The 18,321-nt window shown below is 36.4% G+C and overlaps 1 long non-coding RNA gene across 1 annotated transcript in view; it reads right to left on the bottom strand.

Moving 5' to 3' along the window:
* LOC141570518 (uncharacterized) overlaps positions 1 to 17,289 on the bottom strand; it is a 245,798-nt gene extending 228,509 nt beyond the window's left edge. The window contains exon 1 of the long non-coding RNA XR_012494573.1: positions 17,184 to 17,289. This is a non-coding gene — a long non-coding RNA (uncharacterized LOC141570518). The remainder of the gene's footprint in view (positions 1 to 17,183) is intronic.
* Positions 17,290 to 18,321: the final 1,032 nt, after the last annotated feature.

The following is an 18,321-nucleotide window of genomic DNA, read 5'->3' as shown; positions in this document are numbered from 1 at the left end:
TGCTAAGTTGACTCATTTTGATGGGTTTATTTATAGCTTATTAGTCCTGCCAAATCTTAAATTAATGCAAACTGGAATGTTTTCGCTATGTAAAAATGACAAATGATGTTGCAGTATTTAGTAATCTCTAAGTCATAGTAAATATTAGTCATTACCTTCTGTATAATCTACCTAAATAGCAGATTTCCTATCTTTGTAGAATCCCTTTCTGTGCTATAGATAAACTTTTATGTTTATGATCTTTAAATAAATAAATAAATAATAAATAAATAAATAAATAAATAAATAAATAAATAGTTCTTCACTCCTGAAAGAGCTCAGTTTCTTTCCAATTGTTTCATATTTTATGTTTTAGCCTCTTCAATAAATGGTGCTGGGAAAACTGGAAAACTATGTGCCAACAAATGAAACTAGACTACCAATTGTCATCATATACCAAATTTAACTCAACATGGATCAAAGACTTAAATATAAAACCTGAAACAATAAATTGCATAGGAGAAGATATTTGTAAACAATACCTCCGATAAAGGCCTAATATCCAAAATATATAAAGAACTTGTACAACTCAACAACAGAAAAACAAATAATCCAATTTAAAAATGAGGAGAGGATCTGAACAGACACTTTTCCCAAGAATACATACAAACAGGCAACAGATACATGAAAGGATGCTCAACTTCCCTAGCTATTAGGGAAATGCAAATCAAGATTGCAATGAGATACCACATCACACCTGTTAGAATGTCTATTATTAATAAGACACGTAACAACAAGTGTTGGGCAGGTTATGGGAAAAAAGGAACCCTCATACACTGCTGGTGGGAACGTAAATTGGTACAGCCACTATGGAAAACAGTATGGAGGGTCCTCAAAATATTAAGAATATAATTACCATGTGGACCAGCAATCCCTCTTCTGTGTATCTACCCCCAGAATCTGAAAACATTTATCTATGAAGATATATGCACCCCTATGTTCATTGCAGCATTATTCACAGTGACCAAGATATGGAATAACCAAACTGTCCTTTGATAAATGACTGGATAAAGAAGATGTGGTACATATATACAATGGAATATTACTTGGCCATAGAAAAGATGAAATACTGCCATTTGCGACAACATAGATGGATCTTGAGATTATCACACTAAGCAAATAAGTCAGACAGAAAAAGTTGAGAACCATATGATTTCACTCACATGTGGAATATAAAACTGAAAGCAACAAATAAGACAAACAAATAAGCAAAAACTCATAGATACAGATAACAGTTTAGTGTTTACCAGGGAATAAGGCAGGCGGGAGGGTGGTATAAGAGGGTAAAGGGGGTCAAATATATGGTGATGGAAGGGAACTGACCCTGGGTGGTGAACACACAATGTAATATATAGATGATGTATTATAGAATTGTACACTTGAAATCTATATAATTTTACTAACCAATGTCACCCCAATAAGTTTAATCAAAATGATTTAAAAACGTAATTCACACAGTACAGTATGAATGGATAAAGGAAGCATAATTGTTGTGATTTGTTTGGGAATATTTTGGTATTAGCTTTACGTTCTATTTCCCTAGGGGTAAAAGGAAAAAGCTCTTTCTCTTATTTTGAATGTCTCTCTAATTCTTGTAAATGGTATCTTGTTTTCCTTGACCCCTAAATTTAAAAACAAACAAATACACAAATAGACACATAAAAAATAAAATTAAAAAAAAGAACTATTCTGAGTCTCAATACTTTTCTTGGAAATGCAGTTATTTGCCAGAATTTGACCTTTTTTTAACCAGGATATTTCACCCAAATTGATTCTACAATCAAGGTATACATGCAGAAATATAGTTGAGTATAAATCTCATTGTAATTAGACATGACAAACCTACCATAAAGGCATAGGAATTGTCCTTCATATGTAGAACCGATGCTCCCAAAGTACCCCCACCCCTCCCAGTAATCTGGGACAATACCTGCTCTGTACCTGACAGGGTCTCATATAGGCAGGCAGAACCTAATCAGATTTGGCAAATTCATATAAACTGCAGGTAAAACCTGTGGAAATGAATGTTTCAGGTTTAGATTTGCTTTCCTAAATCTGGTATATAAAAACCAGCAGCAATAAAAAAATAAAACTAAAAAAGGAAAGAAAATAAAACTGTCAATAATAATAGATGTTACTGAAAATGCAATCTGAGATTGTGTATGAATTTTCCAGTAAGAAGATAATTCTTTGGCCTTAATATTTGTTCAACCACATGAGCCCCTGGATTTGCTGATTGGCAGAAGGCTTCTATGATTAACACCTCATGCTGCACCTCTGTAAATGAATCCAGCAAAAACAGAATGAAATCAGCATTTTTTTGTAATAAAAAATAATCTTTCAAAATTGTTTATGATCACCAGAGGGACTATTAGAAAAGTTGTACCAAATTTTGAAAAAAAAAAAAAAATGACTGCATGTTCTTTTAATGTCCCACTGCATCATTGTTTAATAGGTACTTCCAAGGAATATTTAATTTGCTAAGGAATTTTACATTTATTTAATTTGCAATTTACTATTGATTAAGGCCTAGAAACTACAAGTTACATGTTAACTTGTACTTTTCACTTTGTAGAGATGCAAGTAATGTCAGTCCTACAGAGAAGATTAAACACCATGCCCTCCGAGACTTAACCAGCTTTGTCCCTAACTTGGCCAACTACTTCAGGATGCCTTTTCTGACTGTATCAATCCCTGCCCCTCAAATGCTCTCTGGATTTGCAATTCTGCTGGTTCTCTCATCAGTGAGTTAAATTTTTGACTTGTGTTCCTTTCGTAGGCAATTCACAAGAATCTTTCTACATGAGTCATTCTGTATGGATACGGCCATGCTTTCTAACTTTTTGAAAATTATACTTTAACATAAGCCAATCTCTGTTAATTGAAAAAAAAATTGAACATGCTAAGATAAGCATCATTTCTGAGAAGGATTTATTTGAACTTCTCACTTCCTGGAGACACCCCCAGGGCTTTTGGTTCTGGTTTAGCTAAAAAAAAAAAAAAAAAATTGGCACTCTTACAAGTAACTCCTGTAAGATGACTTTAAATCACAATTTATCTTCAATGTCCTGATTATATCCTTTAATTAATTGAAATATGTGCACACTTGTTTATTCTGTGTGAAAATGAACTAGGGAAGATGATAAAGAAATAAGAGGGCAAATCTTAGATGTCATATCAATCGTCTTAGATGTTATCTCAATATAATTATTATAGAATTATTAGTGGGTTTTGGGATTTGCTCAATAAAATTTTTTATTCAGTCCAATACTCTTGCCAAGACACAATGTGAAGTCCTCATCACCCCGCAGAGGGAGCAATGATAAGTTAAATGGTCAAAATGAGACAAATCCATGATTTAGGTTACATTTTTATGAATTTCTTGACTCACAATACCTTTCCCCTCCTGACCATCTCACACATTTATATGAAAGGAACTCTAGTTGATATATGTGACATATACTGATCCAGTTCAGGTTTGAAATAAAGCACCTTCCAACAACAAGCAAAGCCAGGACAAAAAGCAAATCCACCTTATTCCACAGCAAATGGGGCCATTCAGCAGGAGGCACAAATATAGTGGACTGGCTTAGCTAGCATACATTTGGCTTAGTAGCGGTTTTTTACAGTATTCACATATAAATATGATTCAAAGAAAACTTTGACTTAGAACCAGATATAGGCTCAGTGATGAATTCATAACTTTATGTTATATTTATTATACCTTTATGTTTCCAGTTTCCTTTAATGATACACTTGAAGAAACAAAAGCAACAGTAGATGAAGAAGGGTTCCAGGGACAAAACAATATGCGTGACAGTGGGTGAGGGAGTTCTGCAGGCAGATACTCATCACTCCATATTTAGCAAGTGACCTCCTTGAGTTGTCAATCACCGACCTCATTGCTTCAGAAACCTGAGCAAGGAGAGGCCAGAGCAGATCTCGACACAGCCCTAAACTCCTTTCAATTGAAGAAATAAAGCTCACTCATTCTTTCCTGTAGTGCTCACTATTTCCTCACTACACCTCCAGAGCTTCAAGCACAAATGACTTCAGGGGCCACATGACAAACATACGAAGCACCCAGATCCGAGGCTAGGTGAAATGGTGGAAGGCCTGGTAGACCTGAAAGTTTTAAATTCAAACACAAAACAATCACTAAATGTCTGTGGGTTTATATGACTTTCACCCACCACTTTGTGAGATCTGACCTTGGACTGAAGAAATTTATTCCCCGGTTAGTAAAGGAAAATTATGAATTAGAATGAAGTTACCAAGCAGGTCAATAAGACATCCCTATTTAACCAATGTATGACTGAACATCTATTGCAAAATGAAGCCTGCGTTGCAATGCAGAAAACAATTAACATTTGTCTAGAGCGTAATAGGTTATTACAATTTATAAACAATTTATGCATTATCACATTTAATATAATATAATATGATTATTTTACTTTTCCTGTTGACGTATTGTTTTCAAATACTTCTACTAATACTAGAACTGCTGCTGCTACTAATAATCCTATTGCTACAATTACGACTATGGCCCCAGAAAGTCCCCTATTTTCGTATTATAACATAGTCCTAAAACATGTCAGATAGAAATGGGAGTTATAGGAAGGAAATAAATTTACTCTAAATGCAAGATAAATCTGCAATCGTGACTCACACTTTATAAATAAATAAATAAATAAATAAATAAATAAATAAATAAATAAATAAATAAATAAAATCATTGATGCTATTTATCCATCATTTATATATCAGACTTTAATTCTGTCATTTCCCTTCACACTGAACCCACATCCAACCATCTTAGTCTGGCACATGTCCCAATGAAGTATAAAGTCACCGTGTCAATCCGTCTAATACTTTTACCTGTGTCTCAGAGTGTGTTTGAGACCAATTTTTGTTTTCATGTTATCGCTTTCTTATCTCAAAAAAAGTGTTAAATGCAAAATACAAAATGTTCACAGAATTTGATAAACCCTACTGTATGAAAAAATGGTAAAGGCCCCAATTAAGCACCTGGATGGCAGAGAGTGCTGCTGTAGAAGAGCTTGAAATATTGATTGGTCTTCTGGGGTAAGAAAGTCTGATTTAAGTTTCAGAAAAGGAGTTTGGGGGTACTCATGTATCGTGTATAAAAGTGCAAGTTATTTGAAATTCAAATATATAAAAATCAGAGATCACTTCATTTCCAGATAAGGAAATAGTTTTAGAAAGTTGGGGTCAGTTTTCTGAGTAGATGGTTTCCAGACTGGGATTTCCTGGACCATTTTTAAGAAAATGTAGGAACTAAATTGAATGACCAAACTTTTATTTTTACCAAGAAAGGTAAATATGACGCACACACCCATACACGTGTACACACATACACCTGCAAATACAACCACCTACTGTCATTTCACCAAAGAAAGGGCATCTTTACTTACTCCCTAACTACTAGGGATGATAAAATTCAGGGAACAGTGTAACCTATAAACAAGACACATTTGTAATGAATTAAATTATATCTTAAAAAGATGTGCTCACCTCCTAACCCCCAGAACCTCAGAATATCACCTTATTTGAAATAGGGTCTGTTCAAATGTCATTAAGGTAAACATCTTGAAATGAGATTGCCCTGGATCAGGGTGGGCCCTAACTCCGACGACAGAGTCCTTAGAAGACACAGAAAAGGAAAAGTCACAGGGAAGATGGCTAAGGGAAGACCAGGTGGAGACTGGAGTGATCAAGCCAGCTGAGGAATGCCAAGGATTGAGGGCAACCACCGGAAGTTAGAAAAGGCCAGGTAGGATGCTCCCCTTAACGTCTTTGGAGGGAGCACTTTGATTTCAGACTTCTGGCATCCACAACTCGGAGAGAATAAATTTCTATTGTTTTCAACCACCAAATTCATGGCCATTTGTGTGGTAGTTCTAGGAAATAAATAAAAATTTCAACTGTAAAACACACAAAGACACACACCTACCCCCACACACCACATGCTACACTTGTCTTCCTTTTTCTAGTTCTGCCACCGCCATCAATCCTGTCTGGTGTTGAGAATTGTTGTTCTAATCCAAGTTTGTGGATACCAAATCCCGTGACCTTCCATATTCCACACTTCAGTGTGTGGGCCAGTAAAGGAGAAAGAAAAGGCTCGCCACTTATAAAAGCTTTTATGGACATTCTCTAGTTATTTGTATGTGGATAAAGGTGAAAAAAATCCCCAAACCTTCTCTTGTGACATGCTTGGGGAGGCCAGGCAGCAGATGACAGCTTTAATCAGTTTACCTCAGGCGGTTCAGGAGTGTGGGAGGAAGACCACCTTCTCTTTGTTCCCAGGGATGATCTTTCTTGATAACTATGCATGGTATGGGAGTTGATGGACTATTGGATATAAAGGAAGGATTAAAAAAAGGCAGGGTCTCAAAGGGCAGTGAGCCCAGGTTAACAGAGGTGGTGCAGCAGCTGTGAAAGCCTCTTTTAATTGGAAAAGAACAACTACTGGGAGATTTTTCTCTCACCTCTCCCCTTTCTACTTCTCTAAAAGAAAGATTTAGTAAGTAGTGTTTCTGATGATGACATAAAGAAAACAAATAACAGTGACTCTCTGATTAATTTTGAAACGAATGGAAGAGTATGTGGTCCAGGCAAGAATTTTAGCAAGATGTTGGCAAGAGATTCTGAGCCTAGAAGGTACTATTTCTACACCAAATATTCAAAGTGACTGGGGGAAATGCTGGTTAAGACAGCAGCCTTTGAAGCTAACTTGCTCGAATTCAAATTGTGACTCCACCATGTCCAGCCATGTGACTTTTGGCAAGTTACATAATTCTCTGAGCCTCATCTGCGAATCAAGCATAATAATGACAGCCACCTATAAAGCAATGTGACCAGTAAATCAGTTACTACCAGTAACGTGATTAGAATGGTGCCAGTAAATGTTAGCTATTTCCAGGATCCGGGCAGAGCCTCAAGATTTGGTTCAGCAGTGATTATTAATCGTTTAGATTTAGAGAATAAAGCTTCCAACTAAACCAGGAGGTTTACATTTTAAAACCAGGTGTGACTGAGTGCATTCTATAATGTGATTAATAGGATTTATTAACACATGTCATTTTTAAAAATAATTATATTTGTATGAATAAAACTTGCATAACAGAAAAGAAAGAACATCATGTCGCTTTTCCTTTTATGCTTTTTCTTGGGAATCCTCTCCATTGGAAAACTGATTTTCAAATCATGAAATATCACCGCAACGCATGTGTAGACAAGAATCACAAAGACAATAAATCAGTTCTCTGGGGGCATTAGAAACACCAAAACATAATGAGAAAAATTTTAACAATAGATTATGGTTCACCAGTTGAGATGTGTGGCTAAGAAAAAGGTCAAGGCTGAATTGATAATGCTTCCCAGGCCAGGCACATAGAGCATTTCTAGCCATCACCTCAAGTGTCTGAGGCTATTTGCAGCTCCCTTGGCTTGAACTTGGATGAAAGCCTTGATTCGAGTAGCTTACTATCCTGATCCATGAGATACAAGCTTTCCCTGTGCACAGTTGCACTGAGACATCTGGAAAAATGTCAGCCAATGTTGAAAGACCCTCTCCTGTCACAGTCATTTTCATCGTGGTTATGATAGGTTTGTTTGCTTGTTTACCAGAATCTCTCCTCTTTTGTGCTTCCAACCACCCCACCTCACTCCACTTCAGCTTTCTTTCTTTCACTCCACTCCACAGTAGGCTTCTTATGAAGCTGTGATCCTTTTCTAGTCAGTGCTTTCTTATTACAATAAAAATAGCCCCAGTTGGAGGATGGGGTATCCTGCAGGATTTCTTTATAAATGACCTTTGCCTCTCACTTGTTATAAAGTAGGTGTCCTGAGTGGCTGTGATAAAACCATGTGTAAGCTGAAGGAGATGTCGATGGTTTCCAAGTCTGACCTCAACAAAAGGTGTTGAGAGAACTTTTAGTCTGACTTGGAACTTTATGCAACATTTACAAAGTTTGCCAAGTTCTGCTTAAATACATTTCCTCTAATTGAACCCTATTACAGATAGATTCTGGCACAAAGCCTTTTGAAAAAATCAGAATATAATGTGTTTTCTATATAATATCATACACTTTTCTTATCTCCCAAAGACATTGCAGACTTATTTATTAGGGATGTTTATTTTGAGAATCACTGACTCATGGGTGGTAGGCTGTCCATGTAACAAAAGTTTGTGCTAGTTTTCTCTGGAAAGGTTGGTCTATGATTCCACTCGTTAACAGACCTATTAGCTGTCTACGGCTGTGGTCAGTCAGCAACCTAGGGCTCCTGGGCCAAGTCCAAACTATTGCTTTTTTTTTATAAAGAAAGTTTATGAAACACAGCCGTGCCTATGCATTTGTGTAGTGTGTACGGCTGCTTTCCCATTACAATGGCAGAGTTGTGTAGTTACAACAGAAACCTGTGGCCCACAAAGCCTAAAATAGTTACTGCCTGACACTTTACATAAAAAGCTTGCTGAACCCCTCGTCTACATCAAAATGCTTCAAAATGGAGTAGGCAAAGTCTCTTCAAAGTGTACAAGTGCTCTGAATATTTTCAGAGAATTGATTTCCAAATTCTCATAGACTGCACTAAAGGCCATGTTGAGACTACCTGAGTTCACACTAGCCATTGGGGGGAGAGAGAGAAAGAGAGAGACAGAGAGAGAGAGACACAGAGAGAGAGAGACACAGAGACAGAGACACAGAGACAGAGAGAGACAGAGAGAAACAAGGAAAAGGAGGAGAGGGAAGGAGAGAGAAAGGGATGGGGGAGAGAAAAGAGGGGCAGGGTGGATAAAAGGAAAGAAGAAGAGAAGGAGAGAGAGGTAAAAGAGATAAAGAAGGAGGAGGAAGAAAGCATCACGTTTCCCCAAAGGGGGCAAACAAAATTAAAGCTTACTTTAATGATTAATCGAGACATTACAAAAATGTGTTCAATCTCTTCCTGCCTTGTAGCATTACTGTGAGACACAAAGGTTCTTTTCAAACAGTCATTTTGGACTCAGAATATTCTGAATTGAGATAACTGGATGACAAAGCAAGATTGTAGGAGTAATGATAATTTTTATTTCACAGTTTTAATTCTTCCATCTCTATTCCCACCAATCACAAAACCAAAAACCAAAACCTACCAAAAGCACTATTGTGGAATGACACATCTCTTTTCAGGGAGACCCCTTGAGAATAAGGCAAAAACCATCAATAAGAAATTTTGAACTCGAAAATAAATACTTTCAGGCATTTAAATATCAACAGATGTGAATTTACCTTGAAGATACTAAAGCTTAAGATTCAAGGACCCTTGCTGACATGGGACTGTTTAAGTCCCTGAGGGGGGGACGGAGGGGTTACTAGCAATGTGTTCATAGAGTCATGTGTTTTTATAAAAAGTATGGAAAAGAGCTATTTTAACTGCAGTCTGTTAAAACCATCCTTCATGTCCATACTAACTTGTCCTTGGTTATGCTTTTCCTTCTGTGGAGTAGCAGTAGATTGGCTGCATTTTTAAGATATACAAGGACAGTTGAACTGGGGATACACTGGGTTTGGTGTTAGAGGCATGTATTTTTGTTATTTGCAGTAACATCAGTAGAGAGTTAAATTTTTACCAACTGTTTGTGGAGGAACAGCTTCTAGGAAATCTTTTCCCATCCTCTGCTGACTCATCTGTCATCCTGACCTGCATGTCAGATCATGATGTGAACTTGCCCTAACGGACCCAGAAATACATGGCGGGTTAAAGAGGAACAAGGAGTGAACTGTATACAGCTAGAGTTCATCTACGGAAAATTCTTCCAATCAGCAGACTTGAAAAACCACAAACCAAGAACTCAGTTCTCATCCTTGAGTGGTCAATATGCAAGTTCTCTGTTTTCAAGAAAATGCAGCATAAACAATAACTAAAACTATAGTTTGTTTTTCCTTTTTAATGAGAACCTGAAAAATAGAATTTACCGGAAAGCCTAATTTATTAAGCCCAAAACTAAAACTACAATGACCGGATGTGTCTATGAATGAAATCACATTTCATACACATCCCCACTATTCAGAGACAGAAATAAATAAATTTTGATCAACTACAGTAGACTGAATTATCTATGCATTTTATCTATAGAGAAAATATTATTTTTGTATTATATGAAGAAGCTATTAAACAGTTTATAAACAATGATATAGAAAAAGAATTATGGAGATATGATAGGCAGTTAGTTAAAAAAATATATCATGGCACCTATCTAGATTTCATGACTTTTGTGCTATTTGTCAGATTTTTAAAATGTATGATTTGTCATGATTTTTTTTTTCATTCTAAATGTTCAAATATAACTATATTTATTGCATTATTTATCTTTCAAAAGCTACCCACCAAAGGTTGTATAAACTTTAGGGTCCACAAAACTTAGATTTACCATAAACATGTATAATTCTTTTCAATTATTTCAGTTCTCATCATTACAACTTGTCATCAGCTGTGAAGAAAATCTCCTTAAAACAACCAGAGCAATGGAATAAATCTGAATCTTTTAAATGTAATCAGAATACTTTCAAGGACTGCAAAATATTTCAAAATATTCAATATAAAATAAATGGATAAGACATTATGATTATGTCTTTTATCTTTGCTGGGCATTCTTAAAATACATAAAAGCTATTTTATCAAATTGCATCATAAAATATTTATTTCAAATACAGTAAATCTTTATTTATATCATCTTATAAAATGTTTAATATATATTTTGTTTCATATATATTTACTTCTTACTAACAAAAAGTTAATTTATATGCAAACTTTCAGACCAATTAATTTTTAGCATATAACTTTTATAAAATTCATAAGAAAATAGTGATCATATATTCTTTAAAATATTTTTATACTTAATTTATATTTAATCATTTCCAAAGCTAAACACAAGAGTTTAGTACATGAACATACAGAGTAACCAAAATTATGAAACTTTTTTTCCTTCTTATCACTTCCAAAATAATCTCCTTTTTTACACATTTTATTGCATTATTATCATTTAACTAATGATAAACAGCATACTAGTTTATCTTGTTTTAGAACTTATAAGATGGATATGCAAATCTTATTAAATCTTCAGCATTTTATCTTAATTATTTTAATACTCTATTTTATAAGATTTGTTTTATACTCTATTTCTGTATCTTTAAAAATAATGCTTCTCAACATTTTCATGTGCTTACTTGAATAAAAATGTTTTCAAACAGAAAGCTAGAGATTTTTTTTTTAATTTGATTTGGCTAACTATTTAGTTAAAAGGTAGACATTTTCCATAAATAAAAAGAGCTACACTCGAAGCCCAAGGTTTTGACAAAATCATATTTATGTTTGCCACAGCTGAGATTTTCCAAAAGTAGATACAATCTAGTAGATACAAGATAGTTTACTTGGAGTCAATATCTGTGGATGAGCAGTGGTGGAAACAGGACTGGGGCAAAGAAAAAGCTGAATTGTGATGCAAATGCCACCTTGCCTAGGCCAACATGCATGGGGAATTCTAGAGCAGGAAGTGACCACCAAAGTTAGTGGGCATGAAGCCAAAACGGCAGGGCCTTAACACCTTTGCCTGGCTCAGTCACCAGATGTGGGCTGCCCTGGAAACTGCACATTGTCCAACAAGGTGGCTCTCTGAAGCTAAGACACACCCTGAAGGAGGTGTGCTGACCACATCGCCCATGGCTGAGCAACAAAGCCACCTTTAAAGGGGTTCTGGATCTCTGTGTCCACCACAAAAGCACTAACAAAATCAAAGTATTTTATCAAATTGAAAAACGTGTGTTAGCAACGGTTTAAAGAAATGAATAATAAAACTCCCTTTTCCTAATTCATTATACTGTGTTTGGTTAAACAAGGTGTCTCTAGTGAAAAACTCATAGATATAGTTCATAATCATTTGATAAATCTTAGGAAAATCTTTTAATATAAAGTAACAAATTCTTTAGAAGTCAAATAGATTCCAGCTTTTTTATTTCAACAATGGAGAACCAAAATGAATCACCAGCTGGCAAATCACTAGAAATAAAGCTGTACAGTAGTGAGAACTATGTGGCTTTAGACGTCACACTGAAGAAATCCAAAGACTTGATAGACATTACCTTTTCCTTCCTTCTACTTATTAATGGAACAAGATTACTCAGTGATTTTTATCTATACAAATATAAAATAAATTTTAAAAACTGGTATGAAAACCTATGTCATTTTAGTAGTCAAGCTTATGCATCAATGAATAAAGAAAATAAATTATTTTAAGTTTCTTTTACTATTTATTGTTTAAAACTTATATGTGACTATTTAATACTTACTATATTACAATGTTTGGACCAAATGTTTATCAATGATAATTGTGATAATAAAGAATATATTTTTTCTAATATTTAGAACCTATGGTGAGAGGTTTTTAGAGGTTTTAGAAAAGTACCTTCTAAAATGTTAGTTATACATAGTAGTTTAAGTAAACTTTTAAGCATAGAAATACATTTAGGATAAAGTTCCAGTAGAGATGGTCATGGAAATATGAATCGAAAGAGAAATAGTTAAGATATAAAATTAATGTTAAAATAGAGCTTATTCATGTATTTTTAAATACATTACTGTGGGTTTATAGTAATTATGGTTAGGTTCCATTAGATATATTTTAAGAATTAATATAACAATTTTGGGTAAATATATTAATACTTATAATATGACAGAAACCATGTAGTTCTTTAATATTTAAACCAATAATGAAAAAGTGTAGAGTGTAAGCAAAAAGTCAACTAGATATCCTGTCAGCAAAAAATAGATTTATTCAGGAAAAAGAAAGAATTGTGATCCAGTAATCCAGTGTGCTTAGCCATGGCAAACCACGTACAAGTCCCTGAGAACAAGAAGGAAGTTCTTTTTCAGAGGAGAAGAGGAAGTTAAAAAGACGGATAGTTGTAACCATGAGTTGTAACTACAGAGCTCTTCCTATAAGGCTTTGGCAACTCACTTAGGGTATGAGAGCGCCTCCCACAGGCCCTCCAAATTTCTGTCTCAGTTTAGGTCTGTGTCAAAAATTTTAACAAGCCCACTTACAAATATGAGAGGAAGTACATAATCTTCAAAATTCTTCTAAGGCATATAAGGAAGACCACCAATTGACAGCACTGGGACCAGGTGAGGCAAATTCTTTACTACTCACCATCTGGAAAGGATCCAAAATGGTCATAAGGATATGTGGCACCTCCTCTCCCCAATATTTTGGGCTTTTTTTTTTTTTTTTTTTTCTGAATCCGCAACTGCCCGAGTCATAGCATAGAGGACACCATCTTAAATTCAGGCATTCATCAAATTTCATTTAATTTTCAGTAAACAAAGAATCATGTTTATGTAAATTTAAAACATGAATGAACTTCTATCACTACCCCATTTAAGTGCTTTTAATAAACTTTTTTAGTTTGAATGAAATCTGAAACAGGAAGAGTAATGGCTTCTGATACCGTTTGTCCATAACCTAATCCCGGAAACTGTGAATATGATACATGACAAAAAAGGGATTTTGCAGAAGTGAATAAGATCACAGATTTTAAAATAGGGAGATAGTCCTGGATTATAAAGATGACCATCCTGAAACCCTTAAAAGGAGAACTTTCTCCAGTTGAAAGCAGAGAGAAATATAGCAGGTGGAGAAAGCCTCTCCTATATCACCTACTTTACCATCCCTAAGTCGCTTCATTAAACTCTCTCTCACAATCATGTAACGCTAAATGTCTTTTTATCATTTACCATTAAAAAGAAAAATTAACGTTTGTATAGCATTGTATAATTTACAAAGCATTTTAAGAGATGCTCTTAAACATTTCACAACCTATCAGAGTAGAGTAGAGCAGATACAGAAATATCCCCTTTCTGATGTCTGTATTCCTTGTACTGAACACAAGTGTCAAATACACCCCAGGGCTTTATTCCTGACCTGCTTCCAGATGACTCATAAATGTTTATCTCCCACTTAGACCTTCCTCAGAGGCCTAGATGTTTACTTGGTATTTTTTCCAGCACAATTTTAACCCTCGCCAAACCAGTTGCTCTTCCAGTTTTCCTTAATTGGTAAATGGCAGGAAGAGGACACGTGACTTGTCATCACACCAGCCCCACAGGAAGAGTGAGCCAGGCATGTCCTGAGGGTGATACCTCTTTTGAGAGCCTCAGAAGACTAAAATACAAGTAAGCACAATGGCCTTATGTATAGTCTTTTCAGAGGATTAAGATATGCATTTCTCACCCATCACTCTCCATTGTATTCTGATTCAAATCCATTCTTTCAGGATGCTGTTGTCTAAAATTAACCACATCAACATGTTGCAATTTAATTTTTATTAATAATTATCCCTTAGAATATACTCTTTAATAATTTCTTCTATAGATTTCAATCACCTTGATAATAACCTAACTCTCCCATTTGGGTATGTGATCATGGTAAGCCTCAGTTTTCCCAATTGGAAAATGGAGGTAATGTTAGAGCCCACATTTTAGATTGTTGAGAACTTTATATGCGTGTTTTAAAATACATTTTAAAACAACAAAGAGAGGTCCTGGTACATAGTATACGTACAAATAACTCCATGTTGGCAAATGTTTGTCTAAGCTTTTCACTGTTGTTTCTCAGCAATGAACACAGCGCCTGGCACATAGAAGATACTCAGAATAATATAAGAATGGGTAAATGACTCAATTATAGGATTATATAATTTTCACATACTGATTTTGCAAAGAAAAAATAATAAAGGAAACTGAACATGGTTGCAACTGGAGAGTGTGCAAAAGGAGCAAAGAGCAGAACCAAGAGAAGGCCACACACACCTGCATAATTAACACCTACTTCTGAAAGCTTCCAAAGGCTGCCTCCAGAAATGTTATCAGAAATATAGCCTCTTATGTTTACCCTGAGTGGGATCTATTCCTGTCATTTTCTTCTGTACTGGATTTTTTCTTCTTGTTTATTTGTTTTGACATAAATAGGAGCAATCTTGCAAGATAAATATTGTGCCAAACAGCCAGAAGGCTGTCAAATTTTTAAGAAGCAGCTCTAAAGAATCCAGAGCCACAGACAGACTCTGCAGCTCTGTGGAACAGGCAGATTGATCAACAGGCTCCTCTCATCACCGCATGTCTTTCCAATTTAGACACATTGTTTACCTTGAAGGAAATGGAAAGGAAGACCGTACTGTGCATTACAGGGAATGACTTACATACAGAGCAAACAATGACAACCGCATAATGGTCTGCTAGCCACATTATCTCAGACAGGGGTTACAGGTCAATACTTGGGAGCTGGGTTTAAATATTGAGGAATAGAAATAATAAAAATGGTTTTCCACTACCATGGCTTGAAGGCATAACACAATGGGCATTGTCCATGCAGTATTGGAGTCAACAAGTTTCGATGCCCCCACCTTATACGGGGAGGGAGCCGGGGTCGGTACATCTGAAAGTACAGAGCTGCCCTTAAACTGTTTTAAAGTTCTAGAAATAACAACATGGAGAAATGCTTCTCAGAGTGTGGTACACGAGCCACTGGCAGTAGAATCACTTGTTTGTTGAAATACGTATTCCTGAGTCCCATCGCAGAAATACTGTATCCGTACCTATTGGGGTTGAACCTAGGAATCTATATTCTAACAATCCCCCAGGGGATTCTTGTGTACTCTAACATCAAACAACCATAGATATAGAATACCTCTGACTTAAGAAAATGGAATAAGGGGAGAAGCACTTCAGGACACAGGCACCCAAATTTTCTTACTGTACGGTTCTTTTAGTGTCCCAGAACATTTTTCATGACCAAAACAAACACCTAACAATTCCAATTAAAAAGTATTTAGGTACAAACAACCTAATAAGTATGTATATCCTAACAACTTAGTACTTGTTTGAAAAGTAATAGTAAAAATCGAAAGGGAAAAAACACACTATTTTGTATTTGTTCACAATTACTAATTACTAATGAGATGTGTGCACCTGTTGGTGACTGTACAACTTTCCAACCTTGGAATCAGACTGGACACCTCGACCCTAATTTCTTGTTACATATGAATTTTCACACGGTACTTGCTTTTTAATCATAGCATCCAACAAGGACTTGATTTCTCAAAGAAATAATGCCATGGAAATGAACATAGTGCAGCTAATGTTGAAAATGCAATCTACCTTGAGGTGGTATTTCATGGGGTCTGACAAATGACAAGTATCCCCATTTCCTCAAATATTTATACTATCTCAGCAACAACACACCCATGAGTTCACTGGCATCCCAGGGCACCTCGCTATACAATTTGAGAACCAATAATAACAAAAATTGATAAGTTGAGTTTCAGTCAATGAGAAGCCTTGAATGGAGTCCACAAAATATACTGAGTTTATAAACTTGGATGGCCACTCTACGAGTCTAACTTTATCAAGCCAGTAATGAACCTCAGTTGTGGGTTCTCTCCAATTGCCCGTGAGTCATTGTTTTCTGGAAATAGCCTCCATCCAATATGCAATACTCTAGAGCAGGGGTGTCCAAACTTTTTTCAACGTTTTTTACCAAGGGCCATATGCGGTGAAATACACAAACAGCCAGGCCACTCATTCAAGGTGAAGTACGCATTGCCTCACCTGGTTTATTTAAGTAAACTAAATATATTTTTGGAATTTGCTGTGGGCCAATTAACAATGGATCGCGGGCCGCAGTTTGGACACCCTGCTCTAGAGCCTCTGTGTTATATGAGCCCGCAACTCTAGTCACAGCTGACTGACATCAACTCAACTCAAAATAAGGCAGTCAGATTATTGTCCTTGTGAATTTATAAATGAAATAGACTGGTGGCTAACAAAACTCATTTTTATAACATGTGGTTGAAGGTGAAGGAATCATGGGAAGAAAGCAGGAATGACACGTCTCCCAGTTACATCGAACAAACCACTTTCAAAGTTTCCTTTTCCATTTTCAAAATCTAACTGTGGAGCAGAGCACTGTGTACTGGTTAGCAATCCCAAGGAAGGACTCTGAACACTTCTGCCCATCGCATCTTGGCAGCAGCGTTGCCAAGGAAAACACAACACTGCCAAACACAAGTGAACAAGACTTCACTTACATAGAGAAGAAAGAGCCACATCAGCTTCAGCAGTCTGCATAGGTCCGTCATGGATAGCAAGGCCTCTTGGCATGACACAGGGCACATGAATGAAGCACACCCATCCTGTGCCACAGCAGAGATTGAAATGCTGAAAGCTGGAGGTGTGCCTGAGAGCCAGGGACTAACAAGCTGACGCAGAACAAAGGAACACTCATCACTCCTAAAGCAGGATATTATGAATATCCCACGTGATATTCCCACTCGAGGTCATAAATCTGTCACAGCCTGTGCGGGCTCTTTATCTCTTGGTACAGAAGTATTCCAGGTTCAAGGCTTATTCTCCTGGGGCTGACTGAGGGTCAAAAGGCTGCGCATGGGAGACTGCTTTTTCCAACACTGATCTCTGCTCATTGAGAAGTGTTAGTACAAACAGGAGGAATGCTTTTCCTGATAAGGATTCCACTACATTGCAAACACGTTTTTCTGGTGTCCCTCTAGCCACTATGAAATGCTGACTATCAACTCCCCACAAACATCCCCAAGGAAAACTGTTGCATGGTCTGAAAATTTGTATCCTCCCCAAATCCACAATGCTCAGTGTCATAGTGTTAGAAGATGGGGAGTTTGGCAGATGATTCGGTCATGAGGGTGGAGCCCTCATGCATGAGAATAGTGCCCTTATGAAAATGACCCCGTGAAACACCATAACTTCTCACCAAATGAAGTCCAATGAGAAGTGTGCCACTCAGAAGAGGACCTTTGCCCAACCATGCTGGCAACCCTGATCTTGGACATCAGCCTCCAGAAATGTGAGAAACAAATTTCTGTTGTTTGTCACTGTTTGTACCCAGTCTGTGGTACTTTGTGAGCAGCCCAATAGAATTACGATACCTGTAAGTCAAGAAAGGCAAAGTTTTAAACTCACAGCATCAAGAGAGGACACCACCTCAACAGTCCTACAGAGACACACAAGGGGAAATTTAGGAAAGGGTATTCATAAGGTTTTGGGTTTGGACTAAAGGGATTTCAGGCAGGTATCCCAAAGAGGAGAAGCTGGTTGGAATTGTGCAAAATGCACGACTTAATATTTTGAAATTGGTAGACACAGTGAGGTGAAGATTTTGAATAATTATTGATAAGCAAACTGTTACCTGAT

The sequence above is a fragment of the Rhinolophus sinicus genome, linkage group LG03 (genome assembly GCF_036562045.2).
Source record: "Rhinolophus sinicus isolate RSC01 linkage group LG03, ASM3656204v1, whole genome shotgun sequence".
NCBI classification, from domain to species: Eukaryota; Metazoa; Chordata; class Mammalia; order Chiroptera; family Rhinolophidae; genus Rhinolophus; species Rhinolophus sinicus.
This window is presented reverse-complemented; position numbering and strand designations above follow the sequence as displayed.